This window comes from Podarcis vaucheri, assembly GCF_965113315.1.
Source record: "Podarcis vaucheri genome assembly, chromosome: 10".
In the NCBI taxonomy this organism is placed as follows: domain Eukaryota; kingdom Metazoa; phylum Chordata; class Lepidosauria; order Squamata; family Lacertidae; genus Podarcis; species Podarcis vaucheri.
Window position 1 is genome coordinate 75399085 of NC_138748.1, and position 13967 is coordinate 75413051.

At 48.1% G+C, this 13967-nt stretch overlaps 1 long non-coding RNA gene across 1 annotated transcript; it reads right to left on the reverse strand.

Annotated features, from left to right (window-relative positions):
* Window positions 1-1658: 1658 nt before the first annotated feature.
* On the reverse strand, window positions 1659-11744 carry LOC309541519. Its single transcript, XR_014223788.1, has 2 exons — window positions 10015-11744; window positions 1659-3716 (listed from the first exon to the last, which is right to left on the reverse strand). It is a non-coding gene; the product is annotated as an uncharacterized lncRNA (long non-coding RNA).
* Between the last annotated feature and the right edge of the window lie 2223 nt (window positions 11745-13967).

A 13967-nucleotide genomic window follows, 5' to 3' on the forward strand; every position in this document is an offset into this window, starting at 1 on the left:
ACCCCATGGGGCAACCCCAGAGCTCCTGCTTTTTCTGGAGTTTGGGGAAGATAGCATCCAGGGAGACTCCCCCTCCTGCTGTGACCAGCTCCCCTCTCCCCTGGTCTCCTAGAGCACACAGGGAAATCCAGTTCAGACCCCATGAGCCTGTACATGATATTAAGAGGTGTTTTTTTTTTTTGTCCCAACATGCACCACTTTAATCTCATTGACAATCAGCTGTATCTGTTCATTCACTCCCTTTGAAGAAGTCCTTTTGGAGCTCCTTGCAATCTCTCTCTGTTTGAACAACCCTGGAAAATTTGCTGCCATCAGCAAACCTTGCCCCCTCCCTGCTCCCTCCTAAGTCTAGATCATTTATGAACAAGTTGAAAAGCCACAGGTCCCAATACTGATCTTGAGGGGACTCCGCTTCTGCTCCTCTCCATTCAGAGAACTGTCTGTTTACTCTCTTGGTGTTTCAGAAGGAGGGCTGCCTTCCTGGTGGTGGGATGGCGAAGAGCAGAAAGAAGGAGAAAAGGGAGCAGAATGGAAGGGGAGGTGTTGGAAGCTGAGGAGGAAACAGGGTTTGGTGGGCCGGAAGAGTCTGGGGCAGAGAGCAGTTCAGGCTCAGAGGGAGGAGAGGAGGGGGCCAGGAGACCCAGAGGAGGCCGGCTGCTGAAGCATCTAGGGAGACCCCCCCCCTCCTGCTGCGACCAGCACATGCCTTTGAGTCTGGCAGTTAGAACTCTTAGAATGTGGGGATCCCATTTTTCAACCAAAGCCAAAACCAAACCAAAAACCCGCTAGCCTTTTCCCAGGTCTTTCCTGACCTGACAGTCATTCGTCTCCTCTATGAAGGACTCTACAAAGCCCTTCTCCCTCTTTTTCCCATGGGGTCCCAGCAACCTTTTCTGCCTCTTACACGCTAGGAAAAAGAGTCCCTTTCCATTGGACGCCTGGCAGCCCAGTGCCAAATCCGGCTGCTCCAGAGAGAACGGAAAGGAACTGGAAACGCCCTTGCGCTCTGACGCGCACCAGTCACTTCCTTCCGGATCTTGGTGCTGCCGGTGCAGCTGCATTTACGAGAAAAAGAGAAATTGGAAACCGAGCCCAAGTCCCTTGCTATCCAAACTGGCCACTTGGACCAGCCTTGGGGCGTCTTCCTTGGGAAAAAGGGAAAGTTTCAGATCTCAGGTTCCCCGACAGGGAATGAGAGCTTTGATTGGCGTTCTCCCCTTGCAGTTCATTGCCTCTCTAATTGCAGAACCCCAATTCTCCCCTTCTCCCCTCCCCCTCCACGCTACCTCTTTCCAGGAAGGCTGGGAGTGAAGACCGTCAGCAAAAGAGACAGCCAAGGATGAGAATCTGGGTTGTGGGTGTTTCAGAGAATCCCGCCCACAATCTTCTCCATTCCTAGACTCACGTCCGCATGCGCTGCTCCTGGCCACCCCGGGGTCTTTTGCTAGATTAATTCATGGCCGGCCTGGGGCTGAAAATAAACCACCTAAAAACTAAATTACTGACAAAAAGCCTCACAATGGAACGGGGGGGGGGGAGAACTTCAAGAAAAAATACGCCTGGAAATTAAAAATAAGGTTAAATACCTAGGGATCTGGATTTCAAATAAAAGTTTAAATGTATATGAGGATAATTCTAGTAAAGTATGGAAATAAATTAAAAAAATATGGAAACCTGGACCAAACTCCATCTCTCACTCTGGGGAAGAGTCTCGGTTGTGAAAATGAATATCCTTCCCAAAATGATGTTCTTATTCCAAACAAGGCCCATTTTAGGAGAAATGAATTGTTTTAAGGAGTGGAAAAGGGAAATGTCTAGATTTATATGGAGTGGAAAGAAACCGAGAATTAAACACCAGTTATTAACAGATCAAAAGGAGAGAGGAGGTTTTGCATTGCCAGATTTGGAATTCTACCATGCGGCGGCAGGATTGGTTTGGATAAAAGACTGGATTACACTACATAATTTACATAATTATGTAAAAAATGCTTTATAAGAATAAGGGTGAAAGAAGTTAGAACAATATTATGTTAAACTTAAACAAATGGAAATAAAGGGGAAAATCGGAGACATAATAGTTGAAATGTACAATATAGAATAAGATTTGAAAGAGGGCATGGTACTGCTGAATACAATCCTGTAAAAGGGAACACAGAAAAGGGAGATGTGAGGGAGTCTGGAAAAAGGGTTATGAAAATAATTTGTTAGAAATTGGATTTTTATGTCTTTCTATGTCTTTTTTTCTTTTACTTTTTTCGTTGTTTGCTGTATTTTTCCGTCTGTATTCGATTGGGATAATGTTTTTCTTTTTTCTGATTGTGATGTGTGTTTTATTGTTTAAAACTTTAATAAATATCTTTTTTTAAAAAAAATAAAAGACTGGATTACACTAAAAGATATGGACCTCTTAGACTTGGAAGGCCACGAGAATCGGTCTGGATGGCAGTCTTCTTTAATATACGAAAAAGTGAAGGTCCACAGGGGATTTTTGAGCCATGTGATAAGAAAATCGTGATATAAAATCTGGAATAAATAGAAATACCCTTGTGGACATCACCAAGAGAAGCCATATACTCATGTTAGAATAGTTACAACTAGCAAAACCTACGGGAAGAGTTAGAGGAGAATTGAACCAGAAAATATTTGGAGAATGGAGGATATTTAAGGATTATATAAGATCATACTGTACCAACCACACCATATTAGCAGAACTTGAGTGATACTTGTAAACACAACAAATATTGTTTGTGGAGTAGACGGGAACAATATTAAAGAATATATAACTGTGCAAAAAAAAAAACAACGACAGTATAAACAGTACCATGAGAATGATTGGAAGACTCGTTTTGTCAGAAGTCTTTTTTATTTAATTAGGAAGATTAAGTTTTTTAATGCACATAAATCTGCTTCTTTCTTTTTCTGTATTTTCTTCTTTCCTTTTTTCTTAATTGTTTTTTCTTTATTTTTCTTTTTTGCAGTATGAGATTGCAAATTCTTTATATATGTTTGTAATTTAAATCAATAAAGATTATTTTAAAAAATAAATCAATTTGAGGCTGGCCTGATCAAGCGTTACTTCCTCCGGTTAGCCCCACTGGGACTCCACTTCTTTCCAGACCCTGGGGTCACTAGAGGACTGGTGGCTCCTCCTGGTAAATGGCCTGGTGCGCGCTGGATCACCAGTCCTTCCTTGCCCCCTGAATCGGGCAACCGAAGGTCCCATCTGGGGTGCCATCTGTTGTAAACAAAAGCTTCCCTTCTTCCCTTATGGGGGACACAAGAGCCCTTTATGGAGTCCCTTGTAGGTTCTCCATCGTTTGGAGGAAATAACAGAGGCAACCAGAGATTATTGAGAAGCAAAGCAGCTAGTAAGCCTGATCTTCATTGATCTGCTGCAACAGGGTGCTCCCCTGAGGAGAACCCCAAACCAAGGCGTGCCAGCCCTTATATAGACATTTTGAATGCCCTGCCCTGGAGCTCCAGACCACCCCTCCATACATCACACATACATCACAGAAGGGGTGTAACCCAAGACCACCCCCCACAAACACCATACCTAAATCACAGAAAAGGTGGTCACCACAGAAATTTGAATGTTGTTGTTTTTCCTGTCTGCCAGGTTATCTGATATTGCCATATCTGATTCCCTTTCCTGGTAGTCTGGCCATTCCTTTGAGATGGTGATTTCCCAATTCCTGAGACAATGGGAAGGTTCCCTCACCCGCTCCCTCCTTGCAGAGAAAACATTTGGTCAGTTTGGGAATCAAAATGATTTCAGGTCGGTCTTCCTGTGCTACTCCAGACATGTGGTCTACATACCTATGTATGTGCTTGATTGGTACATTTATGAACATTTATTATATATATAAGACCTCAATTTTTTTATTACAGGATTCATCCAGTCCAGCCTTTCGCATGATGTATTCTGCAGATAAGTTAAATAAGCAGGGAGACAAAATACAGCCTTGTCGTACTCCTTTCCCAATTTTGAACCAGTCAGTTGTTCCATATCCAGTTCTAACTGTAGCTTCTTGTCCCACATAGAGATTTCTCAGGAGACAGATGAGGTGATCAGGCACTCCCATTTCTTTAAGAACTTGCCATAGTTTGCTGTGGTCGACACAGTCAAAGGCTTTGGCATAGTCAATGAAGCAGAAGTAGATGTCTTTCTGGAACTCTCTGGCTTTCTACATAATCCAGCGCATGTTTGCAATTTGGTCTCTGCTTCCTCCGTCCCTTCGAAATCCAGCTTGCACTTCTGGGAGTTCTCGGTCCACATACTACTGATACGGTAGGGGGGGCATGTCTTCCTCCTACCCTTCCACCAGTCACCAGAGGGTCTGAGGCGATGACCTCGAGGGCACCCAGCCCCACGTGGACCCCTCAGCCCCCACACCATTACACAAGCACCACACTCTACCCCAAGCCCCATAAATAAAGTGCCTTTTCCCTTTCCTATTACGGGCGAAATAAGCCCAAATCCTTATGCCTTTCCCCGCTCTATCTTTACTGTGAGTTGACCGTACGAAGCTGTATCCCCATTCTTTCAATGGGGTTCTACCCAATCAGAACCATGCATTCGCCTTGCAGAGCTAGCTCAGCGAGCTCCTGCACGCCTCATTTAACCTCTTGACAAGCTGCTGATGGCTCACCGCTGGGAGAACAATGGAACCAAAACTTGTGAACTCATAAAAGTGTCAACTCTTGCTACAATGTATCTATTTTGTTTCCAATTTCAATCATGGACTAAAAACGGCTAAAATCTTTAGAAAATCGTATAAAATCAACCACAACTCCGATTTCTTTGCTCTTGGTGCCGATCGATTCAGTCTCTTCAGGACTCCATAACACCTCCCCGGCCTCCATGATCCCTCAAGCGAGGTGTCACGTACTCAGGTCAAATCGCTCTGCCAAGCCTTTCCTCCGGGCAATGCCAGGTGGCAGACCATGCATACATGGACCATTGTTTTCTCATCACTGCGAATATCTCCAGCTCTGCATATTCCCCCTTCCCTCCTCCATATGTTAATCCTGTGTAACCCAACCTCTCTTTAATGTATTCATGATGTAATCCATGTAACCCAACCTCTCTTTAATATATTCATGATGTATTTCGCACTGTATTCTGGGACATGGAGGGAAGTTTCAAAAGTTCATGTCACCCCTTTCTCGCTGTTCAATCTTGCCTTGAACCTGTTGTGCAATAAACTTGGATCTCCTGCCGTTGGCTCCTGTCTCCGGCTGAGCTCATTTTCCTCCGCAGGGACCCACGGACTTAGTCCGATGAGCTGAGTGGCAGAGCAGCCTCGCACCCAGATTTTACCGTAACACTGCTTAAGCCTGCCTTGTAGCATTTTAAGCATAACCTTACTATCGTGTGAAATGAGCGCAATTGTGCAGCAGTTGGAGCATTCTTTGGCACTGCCCTTCTTTGGGATTGGTATTCATGTGTTGCAGGGAACCCCCCGCCCAATCATTCAGTTTGTACAAACAACACACACACACACTCACACAGGACATACATGACACTTGTTATAAATTCATAGAAAATCAGCCGTACATCGGATCTGCACCGTTCAACTTTTATTTTACACCATGAGTGAAGGACTATCAAAGGGGGGGGGTAGACTTGACACAAGGCAGCCAACATATCCACCCAGTTGGCGAGCCCTACCCAGTTGGCATGCCAACCTTGATGGTCCTGGACAGAAGATGATTCCACTCACAAAGGACCTGCATATGGAAGTGGATTCAGTAGGGACTGAAACACAGGGCAGTGACCAGCCCTTCCCTCTGGGGGCAGGAAACAGTGAACTCCCCTTTGTCCTCAGGAATGTAATCGTGGGGAGGGGAAAGAAGGAACCGGACAGGTGACAAGACCCTCAGGTTACCACCACAACTCCTCCTCCTTCAGAGAAGTCATAGAATCATAGAATCATAGAGTTGGAAGAGACCACAAGGGCCATCGAGTCCAACCCCCTGCCAAGCAGGAAACACCATCAGAGCACTCCTGACATATGGTTGTCAAGCCTCTGCTTAAAGACCTCCAAAGAAGGAGACTCCACCACACTCCTTGGTAGCAAATTCCACTGTCAAACAGCTCTTACTGTCAGGAAGTTCTTCCTAATGTTTAGGTGGAATCTTCTTTCTTGTAGTTTGGATCCATTGCTCCGTGTCCGCTTCTCTGGAGCAGCAGAAAACAACCTTTCTCCCTCCTCCATGTAACATCCTTTTATATATTTGAACATGGCTATCATATCACCCCTTCACCCATAGGCTCCGACTCCATGGGGCCTGAGGGGGCCCGAGCCCCCTCAAAAATTCGTTTGGGGGGGCTCAGCCCCCCCAATAATCTCGGGCGGCGGTGGGCGCGTCCGCAGCTTTTATAGGGCGCCCGGCGCGCACCAGCTCAATAACGGGCACCGGTGCGGCGGGGGGCGCCGGGCCGGGGGAGGGGGGCGGCCGGCCTGTCTCCTTGGCAACCCCATTGAGCAGCGCCGGCTCCCCCGGGAGGGCCATCCCCCCGCGCCGCCGATCGCCAACACCGCCGACGCTGTGGCTGCCCGAGCCCGAGCCCGACCCGGAGCCCGAGCCCGAGCCCAAGCCCGTCAGTCAGGAAGGAAGGAAGGAAGGAAGGAGAAATGGGGAGGGAGACGAGGGAGGAAAATTGCGCGCAGGGTGAAGAAAGGAGAAGGGCGAACGAGACGAGCTTCCAACCCAAAAAAGGGCTGGAAGACTGGGAGGATGAAGGATCGGGAAAGAAAGCGACGCCTTCCCCGCCCGCGACGTTGCCCGCTTGTCATTGGCAGCGCAGCGGGCGCCCAGAGGAGCTGGGCACCGGCGCAGGGCCGCTCCACAGCCGCGGAGGACAGCTGCGCGGCTAGCAAAGTGTGCCGCGTAGAGCGCGGCCCTTGTGTGGCCCGGTGGGCAGGCAAGCTCGGGCGGGGACCCCCATGCGAATCTAAGACGGGAGAAGAGGGCAGAGCAAAGGGGGTCCCTTCCCCAACCTCCGGCTCTGAGACTTCCCTGCGCCCCAGAAAAGCGAAAGGATTTTCTCTTCTTCTTTTTTTATAAATATTTTATTAAGTTTTCAAATACAAAGTTAGAAACATACACTGAAGAAAAAAGTAAAAGAACAAGAAAAAGAAAAAAAGAAAAAGAAGAAAAGAAAACCAACCATTCAACACATTTTTTATATAACTAACTGGACTTCCTCGCATCTCCCTTACCCTGCATTCTTTATAATAAAGATATCAGCAAATTATTACCTTGTTTCGTACCTTATTTTGTACTTTTCAAATACTATACCTCTAAATTTAACGTACTTTTCATCAGTTACTTATATCTTAAATTAAACATAGTATTACCTTAGATTTTGACCTTTTCTTACTTAAAATATAATTTCCTGTTTCCCAAATCTAATTGCTGAAGCTATAGTTTCCGAATCGTGTAAATTTTTAACATTCATACAACTTATATTGTTTTTGTAAATAGTCCTTAAATTTTTTCCAGTCCTCTTCCGTTGTTTCTTCTCCCAAATCTCGGATTCTGCCAGTCATTTCAGCCAGTTCCATGTAGTCCATCAATTGCGTCTGCCACTCTTCCAGTGTGGGCAAATCTTGTGTCTTCCAATATTTTGCGATAAGTATTCTTGCTGCTGTAGTTGCATACATAAAGAAAGTTCTATCCTTCTTTAACACTTTCTGGCCAACAATGCCCAAGAGGAAGGCCTCTGGTTTCTTGGGAAAGGTATACTTAAATACCTTTTTTAACTCATTATAGATCATTTCCCAGAAGGCCTTCACTTTTGGACAAGTCCACCAGAGGTGAAAGAATGTCCCTTCAGCCTCCTTACATTTCCAACATTTATTATCAGACAGGTGATATATTTTTGCAAGCTTGACTGGGGTCATGTACCACCTATAAATCATTTTCATAATATTTTCCTTCAAGGCATTACATGCCGTGAATTTCATTCCGGTGGTCCTTAACCTTTCCCAGTCCTCAAACATGATGTTATACCCAATATCCTGAGCCCATTTTATTATGGCTGATTTGACTGTCTCATCCTGAGTGATTTTCTCTTCAACCTGCCCTCCATCCTCTTGCAGAAAACTCTTTGCCTGCCCTGCCCGTATCTCGTTTTTGCTTTTTAATTCCACACACGCACCCTTCGGACTTCGTGGCAATCGGGCGCACGGGTGCGTTTCCTAAGAGAGTGAGGACCCCCGCCTCCTCCCCGCCTGCTCCCTCGCCAGCCAGCCAGCCAGCCAGCCGCGCACCCTAGCCGGAGAGCCCCGGCCGTCCCTGTCGCACAATCGGCTGGATCTCCCTTCAGCAGGCCGTGCTCACAACTCGGCCCAGGGACCCCCAGCAGCGGATCTCCGGCTCAGCTGAAGAATCCGGCAACAAGCCCCCTCCTCCCCAATCGCTCCGCCGAAATACGCTCCAAAACCCCCCAGATAGGCCGCCGGCTGCCAAGTCTAGTGGCGCCCTGAGCGAGGGTCTCTCCCCAACACCGCCACCTCGAACTGCGTTCTCCCGGCTACCCGAGCGAACCAGCGGCAGGACCCCGGTATGGGCCCCCCCAATATTTTTTATAAGTCGGCGCCCCTGCCTTCACCTCCTCTTCTCCAGGCTAAACATGCCCAGCTCCCTTAGCCGTTCCTCATAAGGCATCGTTTCCAGGCCTTTGACCATTTTGGTTGCCCTCCTCTGGAAACGTTCCAGTTTGTCCGTGTCCTTCTTGAACTGTGGTGCCCAGAACTGGACACAGTACTCCAGGTGTGGTCTGACCAGAGCAGAATACAGTGGCACTATTACTTCCCTTGATCTAGATGCTATACTCCTGTTGATGCAGCCCAGAATTGCATTGGCTTTTTTAGCTGCCGCGTCACACTGTTGGCTCATGTCAAGTTTGTGGTCAACCAAGACTCCTAGATCCTTTTCACATGTACTGCTCTCAAGTCAGTGGCGTAGCGTGGGTTGTCAGCACCCGGGGCAAGGCAAGTAATTTGCGCCCCCTAACCCGTGGATTTGCACCCTCTAACCTGTGGATTTGCCCTAACCCCAGATGTTGCGCCCGGTGCGGCCGGCCCCCCCTGCACCCCCCACGCTACGCCACTGTCTCAAGCCAGGTGTCACCCATCTTGTATTTGTGCCTCTCATTTTTTTTGCCCAAGTGCAATACTTTACATTTCTCCCTGTTAAAATTCATGTTGTTTGTTTTGGCCCAGTTCTCTAATCTGTCAAGGTCGTTTTGAAGTGTGATCCTGTCCTCTGGGGTGTTAGCCACCCCTCCCAGTTTAGTGTCATCTGCAAATTTGATCAGGATGCCCTTGAGTGCATCATCCAAGTCGTTCTTAAGGAAATTAGCCCTGGCTCCTCACTGGAAGGACAGATCTTGAAAAGATTATTTTAAAAAATAAATCAATTTGTGGCTGGCCTGATCAAGCGTTGCTTCCTCTGGTTAGCCCCGCTGGAACTCCAGTTCTTTCCAGACCCTGAGGTCATTAGAGGATGGTGGCTCCTCCTGGCAAATGGCCTGGTGCGCGCTGGATCACTGGTCCTTCTTTGGCCCCCCCTTGAATCTGGGCAACTGAAGGTCCCATCTGGGGTGCCATCTGTTGTAAAGAAAAGCTGCCCTTCTTCCCTTATGGGGGACACAAGAGTATTGCTTCTCAGTATTCTCTGGTGTGCTCCCCTCACACGCAGAAAAGGAGGAGGACCCCCAACCAAGGCGTGCCAGCCCTTATATAGACATTTTAAATTCCCTGCCCTGGAGCTCCAGACCACCCCTCCATACATCACAGCAGGGGCATAACCCAAGACCACCCCCCCACAAACATCATACCTACATCACAGAAAAGGCGGTCTGCAACAGAAATGTGAATGTTGTTGTTTTTCCTGTCTGCCAGGTTCTCTGATAATGGCTTATCTGATTCCCTTTCCTGGTAGTCTGATCATTCCTTTGAGATTTCCCAATTCCTGAGACAATGGGAAGGTTCCCTCAACCCCTCCCTCCTTGCAGAGAAAACGTTTGGTCAGTTTGGGAGTCCAAATGGTTTCAGGACGGTCTTCCTGTGCTGCTCCAGACATGTGGTCCACATATCTATGAATGTGCTTGCTTGGTACATTTATGAACATTTATTATATATATAAGACCTTAATTTTTTTATTACACGATTCATCCAGTCCAGCCTTTCGCATGATGTATTCTGCATATAAGTTAAATAAGCAGGGAGACAAAATACAGCCTTGCTGTACTCCTTTCCCAATTTTGAACCAATCAGTTGTTCCATATCCAGTTCTAACTGTAGATTCTTGTCCCACATAGAGATTTCTCAGGAGACAGATGAGGTGATCAGGCACTCCCATTTCTTTAAGAACTTGCCATAGTTTGCTGTGGTCGACACAGTCAAAGGCTTTTGCATAGTCAATGAAGCAGAAGTAGATGTCTTTCTGGAACTCTCTAGCTTTCTCCATAATCCAGGGCATGTTTGCAATTTGGTCTCTGGTTCCTCTGCCTCTTCTAAATCCAGCTTGCACTTCTGGGAGTTCTCGGTCCACATACTGCTTAAGCCTGCCTTGTAGCATGTTAAGCATAACCTTGCTAGCATGTGAAATGAGCGCAATTGTGCAGTAGTTGGAGCATTCTTTGGCACTGCCCTTCTTTGGGATTGGGATTCATGTGTGGCAGGAACCACCACCCCCCAATCATTCAATTTGTACACACACACACACACACACACACACACGAGACATACGCAATACTTCTGTTATAAATTCATAGAAAATCAGCCATACATCGGATCTGCACCGTTCCACTTTTATTTTACACCACGAGGGAAGGACTATCAAAGGGGGGAGACTTGACACAAGGCAGCCATACTCCCCCAAGCGTACAAACATGTCCGCAACGCAGACGAAGGTGATTGACTATATGGAACTGGCGGAGATGACTGGCAGAATCCGTGACCAGGGGAAAGAGACAGTGGAAGAAGACTGGAAGAAATTTAAAATATATCTTAAAAATTGTTGTAAAATTGAGGAGTGTTAAAATGTCAAGGAATTGGGAAATAGAGAATTGCAGCTGTAATTAATAAGTTAGAGAAGAACTTAAAAGAAAATGAATTGAATAATTAGTTAATTGGAGGAGTTGCTGAAGAAATGTAAAATAAGGATGCAGAAAAGGGGAGGCATGGGGAAGTCCGGGAAGTAAGGTGTATGAAAAAAAGGTTATGAAATTATACATGTTTATATGTTTGTATGTTTGTGTATTGTGTATTGTTTGTGTTTATTTTGTGTTTGGAAAACCAATAAAAATTTATTAAAAAAAACAAACAAACACGTCCGCAACGTCCGCAGATTTCTCCCTTGACACATGGAATCCGCTTCTGGCTCCAGTTGTATCGGCTGCTTTTCTGAGCCTCTTGGCTGTTGTGCAGGGACGGGGCCTGTGTCCACGGTCCTTGTCCTGGCCTGAGTCAGAGGCTGGGGTGGGGAGCTGGGATTTGGGGGGAGTCTTTTAGCTGCCCCCCTCCATTCCTGGTTTGAACAGCACCAAGACCTAAAAGACGGAGGGATCTAAGCTCGTGGGGTGGGGGCGGGGAGGATGTTGCAATGCAAACCTTGTAGGAGGGACGGGACCCACTTGGCAGCTGGATCCCCGGGATCAGCCCCTCCCCCGCTCTCCGATCCACTAAAGGAAGAGGAGAGGGGGGAAACTTTCTCCTCCCCCCTCCTCTATACCTCCCCTCCCCTCCCGGCACATCCTCCTCCTCTCACCCCGCCCCCACCATCCCAAATCCCTCCCCCAATATATTGCTCCTCCTCCAATCCGGCTCTTCTGTTCCAGGACTGGGGGGTGTGAGCCCCCTCCCTAACTGCCTGCTTCTCCCGGAAGTGGAGCTTCCACTCCGGATTGCTGCTCTGCCCCATAGCTCCAGGGGCGCGCGCGTTCTCAAAGGGGAGGAGGGGCGGCATCCCTACCCACGTGGATGTTGCAGGAAAGGAAAGGAGGATCGGGAGCGAGCACAAAGAGGTAAAGGGGTCGGAGGGAGGGGGAGAAAAGGACCCAGAGACCCCAAGCGCCTTCCTTGGGGCCTGGATCCCTGCACGCCTGCAGCGAAGGGGGCTTTCCTTGGCAGGGGAGGACGTGGGGCGCCCACCCACGGGGTCCCACGAGGACTCCCCGGCCCCGTTTCCCCCTCGCAGGCATCCCTGGGGCGCGGAGAAGCGGGCCAGGAAAGGGTTAATGGGTGCGGGAGACGCCTGGACAGAGACCCCCCCTGTCCCTCTCCATCTCATCTTGGGGACCCCTCCGGAGGGAGAGATGGGTCGCGTATGGCGAGGGGTGAGCCGCGCTAAGGGGGCTCTGGGTGCAGGGGAGACTCCTGGAGAGAGGGAGGGGGCCAAGGGAGGGGGAGGAGGGAGGGGAGCATCCCTGGGGAAGGAAGCGCAGCTTTGGCGGGGTGGGTGGGGAGATAGGAAGACCAGTCTTTGGGGAGACGTCTCCATCGAGGGGCTGCCTTGGCTTTTCCCTCCCGCCCAGGAATCGGCCACCCCTTCAAGGCGACCAGAGACGGGTCCCTGGATAGTGGGGGGGGGGGGTTCCAGTTCCCCCACTCCTTCCTTCCTGCAATCTCCATCCTCCTTCCACCCCATAATCCCCTGCCCTGTCCAGACACAGCCATTCTGCCCAGTCAAACCACTGGTCCCCTGGAGAGGAGAGGAAATCCCCAGAGGAAGAGGGGAGGGGAGAGGCCTTCTCAGAAGCGGATCTTGGTTTCCGCAATCCCACCCAGGAAGCAGCCAGAAACCTTTTCCTCTCTCTCAGGCTTCCATCTTTAAGTCTCTTTTCCACTGAGGATGAGGATAATGTACACCTGTCATCAGAAACAGGGGTGCAGAGTCCATGGAATGGCTCTCAGGATTGATACAGAAGTTGCACCTCAAAAGCATTTCTGTTCCTCTCATTCTTTCTAGGCAATGTCAGAGTGACTGACAAGCTGAGATACAATCCTTCATCATCCGATGACAGTGACTGCATGAATCTTCCCAGTCAAAGGAGCCATTTTCATGATAGACAGTGCCTGTGGCTGGAGGCTCTACACACAGGGTGTGCCTGTGCAGGCCAAAGACTGCCAGTATTAGCACAGGTGAGGTGTGTGACCTTCCCAGATTTACGGACTGTATGTGAATGAGAGTTTGTGGGTGGGATTATCGTTTACGGCAACCCTGTGATTTTCTCCACCCATAACATTTCATGAACTGATATTGCAGTACAAATTCCAAAATAACTACAAAAAATCACAATGTAATAAGAATGATTGTAGTATTTACATCCTGTCCATCTGGTTTGGTTTCCCCAGCCACTCTGGGCAGCTTCCAGTACAGTGGTACCTCAGATTATGTACTTAATTTGTTCTGGAGGTCCGTACTTAACCTGAAACTGTTCTTAACCATTTTCTGGTTTAGCGAAGTCTGTAACCTGAAGTGTATGTAATCTGAGGTACCACTGTACACATAAAAGACAGTAAAACATCATTAAAAACATTAAAAACCTCCCCATACAGGTCTACCTTCTGCTGTCTTCTAAATGTCAGATAGTTGTTCATTTCCTTGACCTCTGAAGGGACGGTGTTCCACAGGGTGGGTGCCACCACCAAGAAGGCCTTCTGCCTGCTTCCCTGTACCCTCACTTATCACAGAGAGGGGACCAGCAGGAGGACCTCAGAGGAGGGCCTCAGTGTTCAGAGTGAAGGATGGGGGTGGAGACGCTCCTTCAGGTCTACAGGGCCAAGGCGGTTGAGGGCTTTAGGTTGCAGATGTTGCTCCTCCATAATGATCTCCAAGACTGACATATAGTTAGCAGAGTAGAAAAAAACACTCAGAGGCAGCAAAAAATCCATTCAGCAGATAAATTTAGTACTGAAGGCAAAGAAGCATAAGAATCCAAAAACTGA